Genomic DNA, 14,639 nt, shown 5'->3' with positions numbered 1-14,639 from the left:
TATGGATGAGGACAGTGGAGAGGGGTAAGGGCATGGGGTGGGGTGGGAACTGGGTGGAGGAGAGCTATGGGGGAATAAAGAAGAACAATTGTAATAATCTGAACAATCAAGATTTATTAAATTAAAAAAAGAATTTAGCAAATTAGATAAAGATAAATGAATAAAAATAAGTGACCTTTCTGTGAACTAGCCCTTACCAAAAGGAGATATAAGAAAAAATTATCGTTCATATTAACATTCCATAACATAAAATACTTAAGAAAAACATAAGTAAGAAATGTATAGAATCCATGAGTCAATTATAAAACTTCTTTGACAAACATGAAATAAGTCCTAAATAAACTGAGAGATATCATATTCCTCCATGAAAAATTCAGTCCGTCCCTTCAGATCATATTTTACTCAATGCTATTGTAATGAAAATCTTAACTTTTTTGCTATCTCACAAAATTAACGATGCACACGGGAGGAAGAAAAAATATAAAAGAATAAACAAAATATTGGAGAAGAGATAAAAACTTGCCCTATAATTGTTAAAATATAATTTACAATAACTAAAAGTAGTTTTAGGTCTGCTGCAACAATCAGGAAAGAGAGAGCAATTAAACAGAACTGATCACTACAACAAGAAGCACCTCATGGATAACAAATTTAAAATTTCATACCTATGGGGGATGGAATAATTTTTCAAAATTAGATATAAGGATGACAGGCCAACCTGATGGCAACTCATCATACATGATACAAGAAAATAAATTAAAGCTTGATCAAAGAACTAAATATAACGTAAATAATAAGACCATTAAAATCTATACTAATAAAAGGGTAATGTGCTAATTAGACTGGACATCTTCCAGACAACCTTCTGGACGTCCTTATGGACAAAGCCATGGTGGCGGGGCCAAGGCAGAGGCGGTTAGGGGCAATCAGGCCGGCAGGGGAGAGCAGTTAGGGGGATCAGGCTGGCAGGGGAGAGCAGTTAAGGGGGACCAGGTTGACAGGGGAGAGCGGTTAGGGGGATCAGGCTGGCAAGGGAGAGAAGTTAGGAAGATCAGGCCAGCAGGCAGGTGAGTGGTTAGGAGCCAGCGGTCCTGGATTGCAAGAGGGATGTCTAACTGCCGGTTTAGGCCCAATCCCACAGGGCCTAAACTGGCATTTGGACATCCTCCGAGGGGTCCCAGATTGGAGATGGTGCAGGCTGGTCTGAGGGACCCCCCCACCCACATGAATGAATTTCGTGCACTGGGTCTCTAGTTAGAAAATATGAACAAATATCCAACTGATCTTGGAATGGAAAGTTTTAAACTTATTTCTGGTTTCATGAAACCAAAACCAAACCAAAGTTAAAGAAAAGAAATGTTGAACCACATAAAATTTAAATTTAGGTGCCATCAATAATTACCACAGAACAAGTTTAAAGACATCAATGAATAGGAAAATTTGCAACATATGACAGACAAAGCTTTGGAAAAAGTAAGTATTTCAGTCTTAATAGGAGCAAAAGGCATGAGCAGATAATCCTAGAAGGAGAAATTCAAATGATCATAAAGATTTTTTAAAAATTCAACCTTATAGGGATCAAATAAGAATATATTGGGATACATAATGTTGGCTATTAATTCAGAAAAATAATATTAATAAGATATAATACTCAATTCTTATGAGAATATTGTGATAGAATTATGGAGATTTTTATTTTATTCTTTCTTTCTTTATTTATTTTGCTTAATGCTAACCAGTGCATTTTTTTTTATTGTTTAAAGTATTACATATGTCTCCTTTTTCTCTGATTGACCTCTCCCCAGCCACCCGCACCCCCTAGGACAAACTTTTACCACCCCATAGTCCCTGTCCATTGTTTATGCTAATATGCATGCATACAAGTCACCCTCCCCTGCCTTCCCTCTGAGGTTGGACAGTCTGTTCGGTGTTGCTCTGTCTCTGGATCTATATTTGTTAATCAGTTTATGTTGGTCATTATAATCTCACATACGAGTGAGATCATGTGATATTTATCTTTCTCCAACTGGCTTATTTCGCTTAGCATAATGCTCTCCAGGCTCATCCATGCTGTTGCAAATGGTAAAAGTTCCTTCTTTTTTATAGCAGCATAGTATTCCATTATGTAGATGTACCAACGTTTTCTAATCCACCCATCCGCTGATGGGCACTTAGGCTGTTTCCACATCTTAGCTATTGTAAATTGTGCTTCTATGACCATAGATGTGCATATATCCTTTCTGATTGGTGTTTCTGTTTTCTTAGGATATATTACTAGAAGTGGGATCACTGGGTCAAATGGGAGTTCCATTTTTAAATTCTTGAGGAAACGCCATACTGTTTTCCACAGTGGCTGCACCATCTGCATTCCCACCAGCAGTGCAAGAGGGTTCCTTTTTCTCCACATCCTTGCCAGCACTTGCCATTTCTTGATTTGTTGATGATAGCCATTCTGACAGGTATGAGATGTTATCTCATTGTCATTTTGATTTGCATCTCTCAGATGATTAATGACTTTGAGCATGTTTTCATATGTCTCTTGGCCTTCTGTAGGTCCTCTTTTCAAAAGTGTTTATTTAGTGGTGGGGGTTAATTTCAGCAGGTCATAAATGCAAGAAGTTCATCAAAAGGTTGGTGAACCTTGAAGCTTCAGCAGGGCTGAAGATACATATTATTGCTTACTGCCAGACAGCTGAGGGCATTTCCCCAAACCTGAAAATCTACATGTTATTACCTGCTGCTGGCCAAACAGCTGAACAGCCGAAGGCAGTTCCCCCAACCTGACACTTTACTGCTTACCAAACTTTACCTTATATGTGTATTTGCTTTGCTTTAGGGCAAAAATATGTGAATAAAAAGCCCAGGGTCCGGAGATTCCGAGAGAACTTAGTTACTAAAGCTAAGCCTTCTCCGGCTCCCCCATGTATTCCAAATTTATATTTCATGTCTAGTTTATTAATTTACCTGCAACCCTTTCTCCAGATTCCTGAATTCTTGTAGATGCTGAGAAAGACCCCGGCAAATTAGGACCTTGGCCCATTTTTTGACTGGATTGTTTAGCTTCCTTTTGTTAAGTTGTATGAGTTCCCAGTAATTTAGGAGATTAAACCCTTCTCAGAGATAGCATTGGCAAATATATTCTCCCATGCAGTGGGCTTTCTTGTTGTTTTTCTTGATGATTTCTTTTGCTGTGCAGAAGCTTCTTTTTATTTTATTGTTTAAATAATTTTATATATTCATGCTTTCAACAATGAGGAAAATATTACTAGAATAAAATTGCATTTTTGCATATTGGAAACATCTGTAAAAATAACTCTTATTCTTAAGTGTATATTTTGCAATTTATTTTTGTTTTAAACCTAACAATAAAAATAGTAAAATGCATCTTAAAGAAATAAATCCAGAGGAGGATGCAGGTTTTTTTCTCAAATACCTTAGGGTCAAGATAATTGAATTGAGCTGAAATGTGAATTTGTGCCCTTAGTTCCAGGATTTATGAGCTCTCAGCTCCAGGACAAACCATTTAGTTTCTGGGAATAACTTTTATCTTAAACCAAATGGGGTTAATCATTCCTGTCTCAATGTGAAGATAAAATGTAATAATACATTGGAATGCAACTGAGAAAACTATTAAACAGTTCCTGTTCTCAAGCCATTATGATTGTACTCATGGAATTATGTATATGTACATCTAATTTTGTCTATTAATATTCCAGTTACTCAAGTAGTTTGTATATAGGGCAAGTGCATTTCTTCTACGTTTCCTTTAGTGAGATCCAGTACCACTTTTGTATGTTATAATCATAAATTTATTCATACAGAAAGCACTTTCTTCCCTGCTGTTTCAGTATAATTTCTACATATTTGTATCAGATCAAATTATACATTTTTTCTGAGAAAACAAATGTGCCAACGTGTGAAGCTGACTTTAATGTACCCTTCTTTAGCCATTACAGAATTATTGTCCACCTACAACTTTACAATAGTGTGATGCACTTACACACTATTTAAAAAAGAAAACACTCTTGACAGATTTTCTCCACTTAGGTCCTGAAGTAGCAATGATGTTTAATGAAAGGTTCCAACTGCTTTTAATGAGAGAGCATAATGTGAGGCTAAGCATACAAAAGAAACCTATAGATTTGAGCTATATCTTGGTAAAATTTAAGACAAAAATGAAGTTTGTCAGGATTATAACCCATTCATTTAAAAGCCCTTTCCAGGATTATGATTATGAAGGGAAGAATATTAGTTTCTGTCTTCTGATATCTTCTCGAACTAATGGTGGCTGACTGAACCTAATCAGAAAAGAGGAAAGAGAGATCCACAGATGAATTGGAGAGAAAATGGTTCTGTGAGTATTTGAAATCCTTTTCTGAAAACAGAAAGGTTCCAAATCACCCAGTCTAGACTTTAGTTATGAAAGATAAGAATAAAGAGCTCCAGTGCTTTTATTTCAACTGGAATTAACAAGATTGAAGGGGAAAAGAAAAGATTGAAGCATTCTTGCCTTGTCAAACACAGCTGCCAAAATTCCAAAGAACAGCTAAATGATGCCTTGACTTATCAGTGCTCTGTTGCAGCGGCCACAATGAATAGTACCCAGATAAAATGCTGAAATGACCACATCCCAAATCTGGAACTCACCATTTCAAGTGTTATTTAATAAGAAGGCATGAAAATATGCAACTAACTACTCATTGTTACTTGTACCACATAACTAAATCACCTCTTCCTGTAAGCATTAGTCTTTTCCTGAAATTATTTTAGCTATAAATGCAATAGTCAGGAATATATCTTGCTATGCACATTAGAAAATAAAACCATAGGAAACCAAGATGGTGGCATAGGTAAACACCTGAACTTGCTGTCTCGCACAAGCACTTCAAAACTACAACTAAGACAAAACGGACATCATCCAGAACCACAGGAAGGCTGGCTAAGTGGTAATTCTACAACTAGAAGGGAAGAGAAAAGAACACTGAGACTCAGAGGAGCTGCAGAAGTAAAGTCCAGAGGTATGGAGGGTCGCGTGCAGAGAGGGCTGGCAACTGAGTACACGGCTGTCTTTTCCAATCGGGAGTGAGACAAAAGCTCCTGACTGCTCTGAACTCCAGTTCCGGGTGAGACTCTGGGGACCCAACTCATACGGAGAGAAACTGGACTGTCTGGCAGAGGGTGGAACTCAAGGGCGGCTTTCTCTCAGAGGTGTTTGCAGTGACTACCAAGGGACACTGAGACCCGGAGACCTCTTAGGGCAGGGCTGCCTGGAAGCCATTGCTGTTTGCTCCGCCCTGAGACTCCGCCCCATCCACGCTGTGCACAGAGGCTTTTGCATATGAATGGCCTGGTTCTTTGAAATCTAAACTTACCTAACAAACTGCAGCTGAGTCAGTGAGACCCGGAACATCCAAAAGAAGGCCCAAGGCCCACAGCAGTTTGCTTTGCTTCACAGCTGGGCCTCATTTGGGTACTCCAAAACCCAAACAAAGAAGAGGAATCTGCAGATCTCTCTGTAGCTCCTGCTGGGTGGCCTAAGGCAGAGGCTAAATTAGCACCTCCTTGGAGATCCAAAAGCCAGTGTACCCAGGGGTCAGAGTAGGACCATCCAGATTACAACTCCTCAGATCCATAAGGGACACACTCAGGGGGCAGACTCAGTGAGCACCAAAGCCCTCAGAAGCAATTCTTGCCCCATAAGGGTGTCTCCAGCACAGAAGTTCTCCCAGCGTAGACACAGCTGATCCTCACAGCCAATTGGCCTGGAGCTCAATTCCTCCCAGTGATACCAACAACAATCAAGGCTTAACTACAACAAGACTGTGCACACAGCCCACAAAGGGGTGCACCAAGAGTGTCCACCTTAGGTAATTGGGGAGGCTGAGCCACTGGGCCCTATAGGACACCTAGCACACAAAGCTACTCTATCAACTCAGGGAAGCAGCCAAAATGTGGAGACAAAGAAACAGGTCACAAATGAAAGAAATGGAGGAAAGCAAATTACTGGATACAGAGTTCAAAACCATAGTTATAAGTTTTTTCAAGAATTTTCTAGAGCCGAAACCGGTTTGGCTCAGTGGATAGAGCGTCGGCCTGCGGACTGAAGGGTCCCAGGTTCGATTCCGGTCAAGGGCATGTACCTTGGTTGCGGGCACATCCCCAGTGGGAGGTGTGCAGGAGGCAACTGATCGATGTTTCTCTCTCATCGATGTTTCTGGCTCTCTATCCCTCTCCCTTCCTCTCTGTAAAATATCAATAAAATATATTAAAAAAAAAAAAAAGAATTTTCTAGAAAAGGCTGATACATTTAGTGAGACCCTCGAGGATATGAAAAAGGACCAACTAGAAATTAGCATAAACTGACTGAAATTAAAAATAATATACAGAGATCCAACAGCAGACTAGAGGGTCGCAAGAATCAAGTAAAAGATTTGAAATACAAAGAAGCAAAAAACACTCAACCGGAAAAGCAAAAAGAATCCAAAAATATGAAGATAGTTTAAGGAGGCTTTGGGACAACTTCAAGCGTACCAACATCAGAATTATGGGGGTGCCAGAAGAATAGAGAGAGCAAGATACTGAAAACCTATTTGAAGAAATAATGACAGAAAACTTCCCCCACCTGGTGAAAGAAATAGACTTACAAGTCCAAGAAGCGCAGAGAACCCCAAACAAAAGGAATCCCAAGAGGACCACACCAAGACACATCATAATTAAAATGCCAAGAGCAAAAGACAAAGAGGGAATATTAAAAGCAGCAAGAGAAAAACAGTTAGTTACCTACAAGGGAGCACCCACACGACTGTCAGCTGATTTCTCAACAGAAACTATGCAGGCCAGATGGGAGTGGCAAAAAATTTTCAAAGTGATGAATAGCAAGAACCTACAACCAAGATTACTCTACCCAGCAAAGCTATTATTCAGAATTGAAGGACAGATAAAGAGCTTCACAAATAAGAAAAAGCTAAAGAAGTTCATCACCACCAAACCAGTATTATACGAAATGCTGAAAGGTATTCTTTAAGAAGAGGAAGAAGAAGAAAAAGGTAAAGATAAAAATTATTAACAACAAATACATATCTATCAACAAGAGAATCTAAAAATCAAGTGAATAAAAAATCTGAGGAACAGAATAATCTGGTGAATATAATAGAATCAGGGGTGTGGAAAGGGAGTGGACTGACAATCCTCGAGGGGAAAGTGGTGTGGGGGTGCGGGAAGAGACTGGACAAAAATCATACACCTATGGATGAGGACAGTGGCGGGGGCGGGGGGGTCGGTAAGAGCATGGGGTGGGGTGGGAACTGGGTGGAGGGGAGCTATGAAAAAAGAGGAACAACTGTAATAATCTGAACAATAAAGATTAAAAAAAAGAAAAGAAAACCATACTTATATTCTTTTCAAAACATCACAAATGCCTTAAAAAGCAATTAAAAGACCAAAATATAATTATAAAATTAGGGCTTTTGATGGCTAGGTATTTGCACATAAATTTGATTATTTTAGTATACATACTGGTTTCTACTTCTATGAAACATCAATCTCAAATATTTTATTTGACTAATTCTTACTCTGAGTTTATACATTGTTAATATACTGCTATACATTAATAGCAAGATGCAAAATAACACAAAAAGAGAAAAGATTGAAGTTGAAAGTCAAGCATTTGAATGAATGAATATTCATAACTCTTGATTTAATCGAGATATTTTTGTTCAGTATTAGTTGACACTGTTTTGGAATAGATGAAAGATTGATATAAGAAAAATGGGCCACATATTATCCCTTAAAAAAAGTAGACACAACTACAGCAAAGTCAATTATGTAGTATAAAAAAAATAAAGGTATTAAACACTAAAGTGTGTTATCAAGTGAGTTTATATAATTTTCTTCACTTGAGGTTTTATTATATATGAAAAATAGTCAACTGTTTTTGTAGATCGTGGGTATAGAAGATGAAGTTAGGAAGCTTCTCTGAGTTTTTTGGCCCTTTAACTTTATGAAATAGCTTGAAAGAGTGAAATATCATAGAAAGAGTCACTAATAAATAGAGAAAAAGACGTTTTTGAAATGATTTTAGAAATTCACTCCCACCCAAGGGTGTTTGTGAATTGGTCCATGCTGTGGCTTGTTTGCAGGTGGTTTTACCCCAGGCAACACAAGAGTCAGAGAAGTTTCCCTTTGATGGCATTGTGCCCATGGTTCACTCAGGCTGGTGAAACAAATGAAAAAGACTTAGTTCCTGCCTCCAGGACTTGCAATCTAATTGGAGAGAAAGATGCATGTAAATATATAAAATGCAACAGCGTGGGGAGTGCAGCAGGAAGCTTGCAAAAGGTTCATAACTAGTGTATAGGAGTGGGTTGTTTTTGGGTTAAGGAAAGGGTCTAGAAAGAAAAACACATAAATCTGAATTTTGTCAACTGACTAAAAATTTGCCAGGTGGAAGGAGGGATGGACATTCAGAACTAAGTGAAGAACAGGGAGTAAACCTCATGTGTCAGATAAGTACGTGTGAATAGTTCCCTATAGCTGAAGCATAGCTGGCTGGTGGGCAAGGTTGAGTGGCAGGAAGTAAGTTGGAGCAGAAATCCAGATAAAGGAGGAGATAAGGAGGGTTGGAAGAGTGAGTTACATGGCTTGGCTTGTTCCCAGATGGAATGAGGACCACCTAAGGAATGCAAGCATCTTTGAGTCTAAGGAAAGAGCAGGCATGAGTGGTTAATGGTTAACTTTGTTAAGTGCTCCTATCATAGGTCAGGGAGCTAACCTTTCAGTCATCAGTAGTTGCTGATTTACATGTTGACTGTTGCCAAGAGTTTCATGGGGTGATGGTTGTGAGAGCTAAACTATGGTGGGAGAGGAAAGGAGTCAAGAGGAGGGGAGGAGAGTAGGACAAGAAATAAAAATTAATTTTTTCTAAAAGTTGGCTGAGAAAAGGAGAAATGAATAGGAGACTAGCTGTAGGGGGAGAGTTCAGGCTGCCCCTATAAAGCTATGACAGGCTTTTCTGTTTGTTTGTTTGTTTTAAGGATGGATGCATTATGATCTTAATAATAAACTTAAAGCCTGGCCAGTGTGGCTCAGGGATTGAGCATCAACCCATGAACCAAGAGGTCAAACCAAGAGGATACCAGTTCCATTCCTTGTCAGGGCACATGCCTGGGTTGTGGGCTTGATCCCCAGTAGGGGGCATGCAGGAGGCAGCTGATTGATGTTTTGCTCTCATTGATGTTTCTATCTCTCTATCCCTCTCCCTTCCTCTCTCCAAAATCAATAAAAAGTATTTTAAAAACGAACTTAAATAATGAAGTCATTAAATAAAGAAGAAACTGAAGTTGCAGGTGATAAAAAAGAATGTTTTCTGAGCCAGGTTCAGATTGAAGAGGGGCAGTTGTGGGATCCAGGAGGTCTGTTTGACTACAGATAGCAGTGGAGGGAAGAAGAGCAGCAGAGCAGACAAATATGAAGGACTGAGAACTGGTGAGGGAGCTTCATTCCCAGGAGTCTCTGAATTCCCGGTAAAGAAGAATCCTCCTGAGCATGAAGGGGCCAGGGGCAGAAACAGAGTTACTTTTGAGAAGGGTTGCAAGCTGTGCTCCAGCTGCTAAGGAGAGCCAATGGTCAGATAAGATTTGATGGGAAGTCCATATGACATTAGAACTAAGACTTCAAATTTGCACCAATTGATGAAATAGTTTATTCAAATGTCCCAAGCAGCACTTCACTTTAGGATTGATCCAGACCTAGGCATTTGTAGGAAAAGGCACTAGTCATACTAGTTTCCTGCATCACTAACACCTAAAAGGGCATCCCCTACCACTTACTAAAGGATTGTGCTCCCATAGTTGTCCTCTTTTTTATCATCAACTTTTCCTTCTGTCTGGTTCATTCTTACTGGTTTAATTGCCAAAGTAGTAGCTCCCGTTTTAAAACAAATGTCCATGGCCTGCTCCAGCTACCTTTAATCCTCTTCTTGAAAACTTCTTGAAAGAGTTATCTTATACAGGGTAGTCACTGCCTCACCTCCCATTCTTTCTTTTATCTTAGTACTTTAAATTACAATTTTTCTCAGATTTATGTAGAAAGTTGTAGTTGGTATTTTTAAAAATATTTGTTGAATTCATTGATTTTAGAGAAGAAGAGAGCAGGGAGAGAGATGGGGGGAGAGAGCGCGAGTGTGAGAGAGAGGAGAGAGAGAGAGAGAGAGAGAGAGAGAGAGAGAGAGAGAGAAAGAGAGAGAGAAAGGAATCAATTTGTTATTCCACTTACTCATTCATTCATTGGTTGCTTCTTGTATGTGCCCTGACTGGGGGATCAAACCCACAACCTGGAGAATTGGGACAATGTTCTAACCAACTGAGCTATCTGGCCAGGGCTTATTTGGTATTTTGAATAGCTAATCTATGTGCACCTGATTCAAAGGTGTTAAAGTACACACAGGAGTTAATCTCCCTCCCATTATTGTGCCCTATCACTCAGTTTCTGTCCTGTAGGCAATTATTATTAATTTTTGTGTGTGTATTTTCATATATAGGCTCATTTTTCTTTGTTATTTAATAAATGATAATATATCATGCACATTGCATTGCAACTTTTTCTCCTTAGTATACTTTGAAGATCTTTTCATATTAGTACATAGGAAACTGCTTTAATAATTTTAATAGCTGAGTAGTATTCCCTTGAGTGGATGCACACAGTTTATTTTGCTTGTTTTCTAGGTATTTTTTGTTTTCAATCATTTATATATAAAAATGGCAGGGAGAAACTGTAAGCATATATTATTTTTCCTAATTACAAATATATCTGGAAGATAAATTCTTAGGATGAGAATCACTATGTCATTAGTCACCAGTCTTAGTTCAACCCTTATCAGTCAATCTTTTGTCACCACCATTTCAACTGAAATAGCTCTTATCAAGCTCATATAAAATTCCAAGATAATTCTTTGTCTGCATATAACTTAACTCTTCTGCAGCACTGGCCATAGCTGATCATCACTTTCTCCCTTCTCAAAATGCCTTCTTCTGTGGGCTCCCATGATATCACACCCTTCTGGATTCTCCCTATTTCTCTGATTGCTCCTTCTCAGTTTCCTTTTCTGGCTCCTACTTTTTTCAATGTCTGTATTTTGGACTGTTCCAGAGCTCTTTTCTCAGTCTGATCCTTTAAATTCAGTCTTTCTTAAGTCATTTAATGAAGTCCCATTGTCCTAAATACTATTTATACACTGATGTCTCACAAATGTTTATCTCCAACTCTGGCTTTTCCTTTGAGCTCTGTTCTAGCTACCTTTGCGATGCCTGTACCTGAATATCGGTTAGGCACTCAGAATTTAAACTTCCTCTCCTTAGTCTTATATCAATTGGTGACAATTGCATTCTTCCAGTTGCTCTGGCCACAAATCTAGGCATGATCTGGATCCATCAGCAACCATATCTAATCTGGTATCAAGTCTTGTCTCCTCTACCTCCAAATATATCCAGAATTTGGTCACTTCCCATCATCTCTACTGCTATCACCCTACTTAAAGGCGAGGCTAGGAAACTCTCATAGCTTCTTAACAGCTTCTTTGCTTACCCTCTTGTCTTTCAACAGAACATCTCGACCCAGTAGCAAGAGGATCCTGGTAAACAGTTTCCCACTAGTGATGTTTTAATGGTTTCCCTCTGTACATAGAAGAAAACAGAAACTCCGTACCATAGGTTAAAGGGCCACTCAACTAATTATGAGAGAAACACCACCAAGGAGTTGAAAAAATTATGAGATCAAAACAGTCCCCCTTCTTTAATGCTCATGTACACTAATTAATATAAGTTTTGCCTATTTATGTTCATTCTTAGGCTCCGAAACATTTCTCTATGTACCTTTTTCAAGAGGAAGTATTTTTTGTTACAGATGCCAGATGCCAAATCTGAGTTCCCCTACTGAACTTCAAGAGTTTTCATTTTAGAGTAGAAATTAGTATTTCTTGCCTAATTTAAGGCTGAGGAAATAAAAGAGCAAGTTTTCCACTGTGGGGCATGGAGCTGTGATTCTATATCAGGCCACTACAGATGCCGCCCAGGGGTCTGGGACTCCATCACCTAAGGATTACCAGTGCTTTCTGTTAGAGTAACCAGGAAGCCACACACTGCATCTCCTTTACTCTGCCTCAGATAGCATCCCTCCCACTTTTTAAATTAACATTAAAAAAGAATCCTGTCATGGCCTATCAAATATGATCATGTCCATGTTGTTTTACATTAGTTATTTATTATTACTAGATTATAAAGGGCCCTTTAAAATATTTGAAATGATTTCAATAACAGTTACTCAAATTCAAAAGGGACCATGTTTACTAAATAAGAAAATTTGAACTGACACTCCTCTCATTTCCAATTAAGAATTAAGTTAGAATTTTGCAAGTCTTTGAAAAGAGACATGCATCCAATTTTAAATTAAACATACAAACAATTCCTAAGAAAGTGTGTATTATGAATTAGCAGCTTTATAGTAGTCTTTTAAGAACAATATGCCTAAGAACTTTAAAAAACTGTTAAGTAATACATTTATTTATTTAAAACAATGAAAAAGCTGCCTCTACAAATGTGCTCTGGCCCAATCCCAGGAATCTATAAAATATGCCTAATGAAGCAAAGTGGCAAAAAATGCAAGATTCTTTAAATCTCCATTTCTATGAAGATCTTTATATACTGCTGAAAGAGAACACCCCTTGATATAACTTAGGCTCATTGGCTCTGTAATAAGTCTCAGTGTATGAAACTTCACAAAGGAGTTATACTGATCAAAGGGGGTGTGGAAAAATAAACTAAAATTTCTTGACCAAAATAAGTAAAATAACTTATTTTTCATAGTTGGGCATTCCTAAGCTAATACCAGGCAGGTATAACATTTGTTCTAGATTGGATGCCAAAATGCCTGGCATCTAATGTTCCTATCCAATGCCTTATCAAGGGCCACCTTCAAGTGCAGATGGAAATAACTAGAACCCCAAATCCAGCATTTGGGGCATTCCAAATGCTAATTTCCTTATGTATTTTTTCCTCATCTCCTCCATTTCATCCTCTAATTTACTGGAGACAAAAATGCGGCTCTCCAGCCCCTTTGAGGACAGGAACCCAGAGCATGAACCCTCCCTGGGATCCCCTTTTCTCGTTTGCTCAAACTCCGCTCCAAACAGGAAGGCACCTTCCTCTGTTGGGAAGGACCTGCGGCAGCCCAGGCACGTTGCTGCCGCGGGTGGAAGGTCTCTTCTGCCCTTTTATTCCGTGGTTCGTATCCTCAGGAAATCAAGTTAGAAAACTGCAATCTTTTTCCAATTAACGCCTTCCCCAGCTCCTCGTTTATCTCAGCACTTCCTCCAGAATCCTTTCCAGATCCCACCGAGGGCTGGATTCCATGATTCTCCTGTCTTTCAGTGCTGAATTTTGGCCTGTGCCTCATCTCTCTCCACCCCAGAGACTCCTCAAACCAGGAGCGCAGGCAGCCTGCGCCCTAAGTGTGGTGTCGCCGGCTGGGACCGCCACCGCAGAGCCGGGCCTCTCCCTCCCAGCCTGGCCCACCTGCTCGGCCCAGGACCACGCCTGCCCCCCGCAACTTCGCTCCAGGGAGCAGAGGTTTCCAGTAGAATGGGGAAGGGCAACTTCGGCACTGCTCCTTCGCCCCGAAGTGCCGAAGAGGACTTGGGCTCTGGCCCCGTAGGTCTTCCCCTCGCGCCCAGACGTGCGCTGCCCCAGGCTCCCGCGCTCCCCTCCCACCTGCGCTCCAGCCGCGGGCGCCCGGCGCTCTTCCTCCTGGGCACGGAGGCGCACACTCACCGCAAGCGCTACTCCGCAGCGGTCCGGAGCGGGAAAGGTGGCCTCAGATCCGGGGTGGGGAACCGACAGGGCGGCGGGGCGCCAGCCAAGGCCGGGCGGAGGGTGGAGAGTGGCGTGTCCTGGCCGTGCGCTGCGGGACTCGGACGCCGCGCCCGGGCGGGTCCCAGACGGGGGCGGATGGGAGGGCAGGCAGGCGCCCTGGGCTCTCCGACACCCCTAACGCTCCTCTCCTCTTGCGTTCATCTCCTCCTTTCTTCCGCACCCCTTTCTCATCCTGCTTCTCTCACTTTTCCCCCTCCTCCCTCTTCTCTCAGCCGTCGCCTCCCTCCCTTCCTTCCAGTGATGCGTGGACAAGGACGGAGGAGGGAAAACGTCCCGTCTCCTTAACTTGAGTGATACCTTGGAGATTATCTGTTCATGGAATCTGGAAATGACGTGAACAACCTTTCTGAAAGCATAAACACACACACACACACACACACACACACACACACACACACACACACGCACACACACAACGACTTTAGTCTCCTTTTTCCTTTTGGTCTCTGCATCTCTTTCCCAGGGGCTCTTTGATTCTGGTTGGGTGGCTACAAATGAGGTGAGGTCAGAGGAGGAAAGCTAAGAGGAAATTAGAGGCAGCAGTCTTCATGGGGTTGAGAACAGCAATTGAATGGGCCCAGAGATATGTTTAGTCACAACCTGACAAAGCAGGCTTTTCCGGAGAAAGAACTGATGTTGGGTGAGAGAAGGGAGGTAGGTAGGGCCATGGGGACAGGGATTTTTCAAGACTCTATTCTAATGGGGCCCATTGTGGTT

The 14,639-nt window shown here is 40.6% G+C and overlaps 1 protein-coding gene across 1 annotated transcript in view; it reads right to left on the bottom strand.

Annotated features, from left to right (window-relative positions):
* HTR1F (5-hydroxytryptamine receptor 1F) overlaps window positions 1–13,921 on the bottom strand; it is a 133,120-nt gene extending 119,199 nt beyond the window's left edge. Inside the window, exon 1 of the mRNA XM_080655222.1 lies at window positions 13,821–13,921. The gene's annotated coding sequence lies outside the window, so the exon portion shown is untranslated. The remainder of the gene's footprint in view (window positions 1–13,820) is intronic.
* Between the last annotated feature and the right edge of the window lie 718 nt (window positions 13,922–14,639).

The sequence above is a fragment of the Plecotus auritus genome (genome assembly GCF_963455305.1).
Source record: "Plecotus auritus genome assembly, chromosome: 2".
NCBI classification, from domain to species: domain Eukaryota; kingdom Metazoa; phylum Chordata; class Mammalia; order Chiroptera; family Vespertilionidae; genus Plecotus; species Plecotus auritus.
Note: the sequence above shows the minus strand (reverse complement) of the source record. Positions and strands in the feature narration are given on the sequence as shown.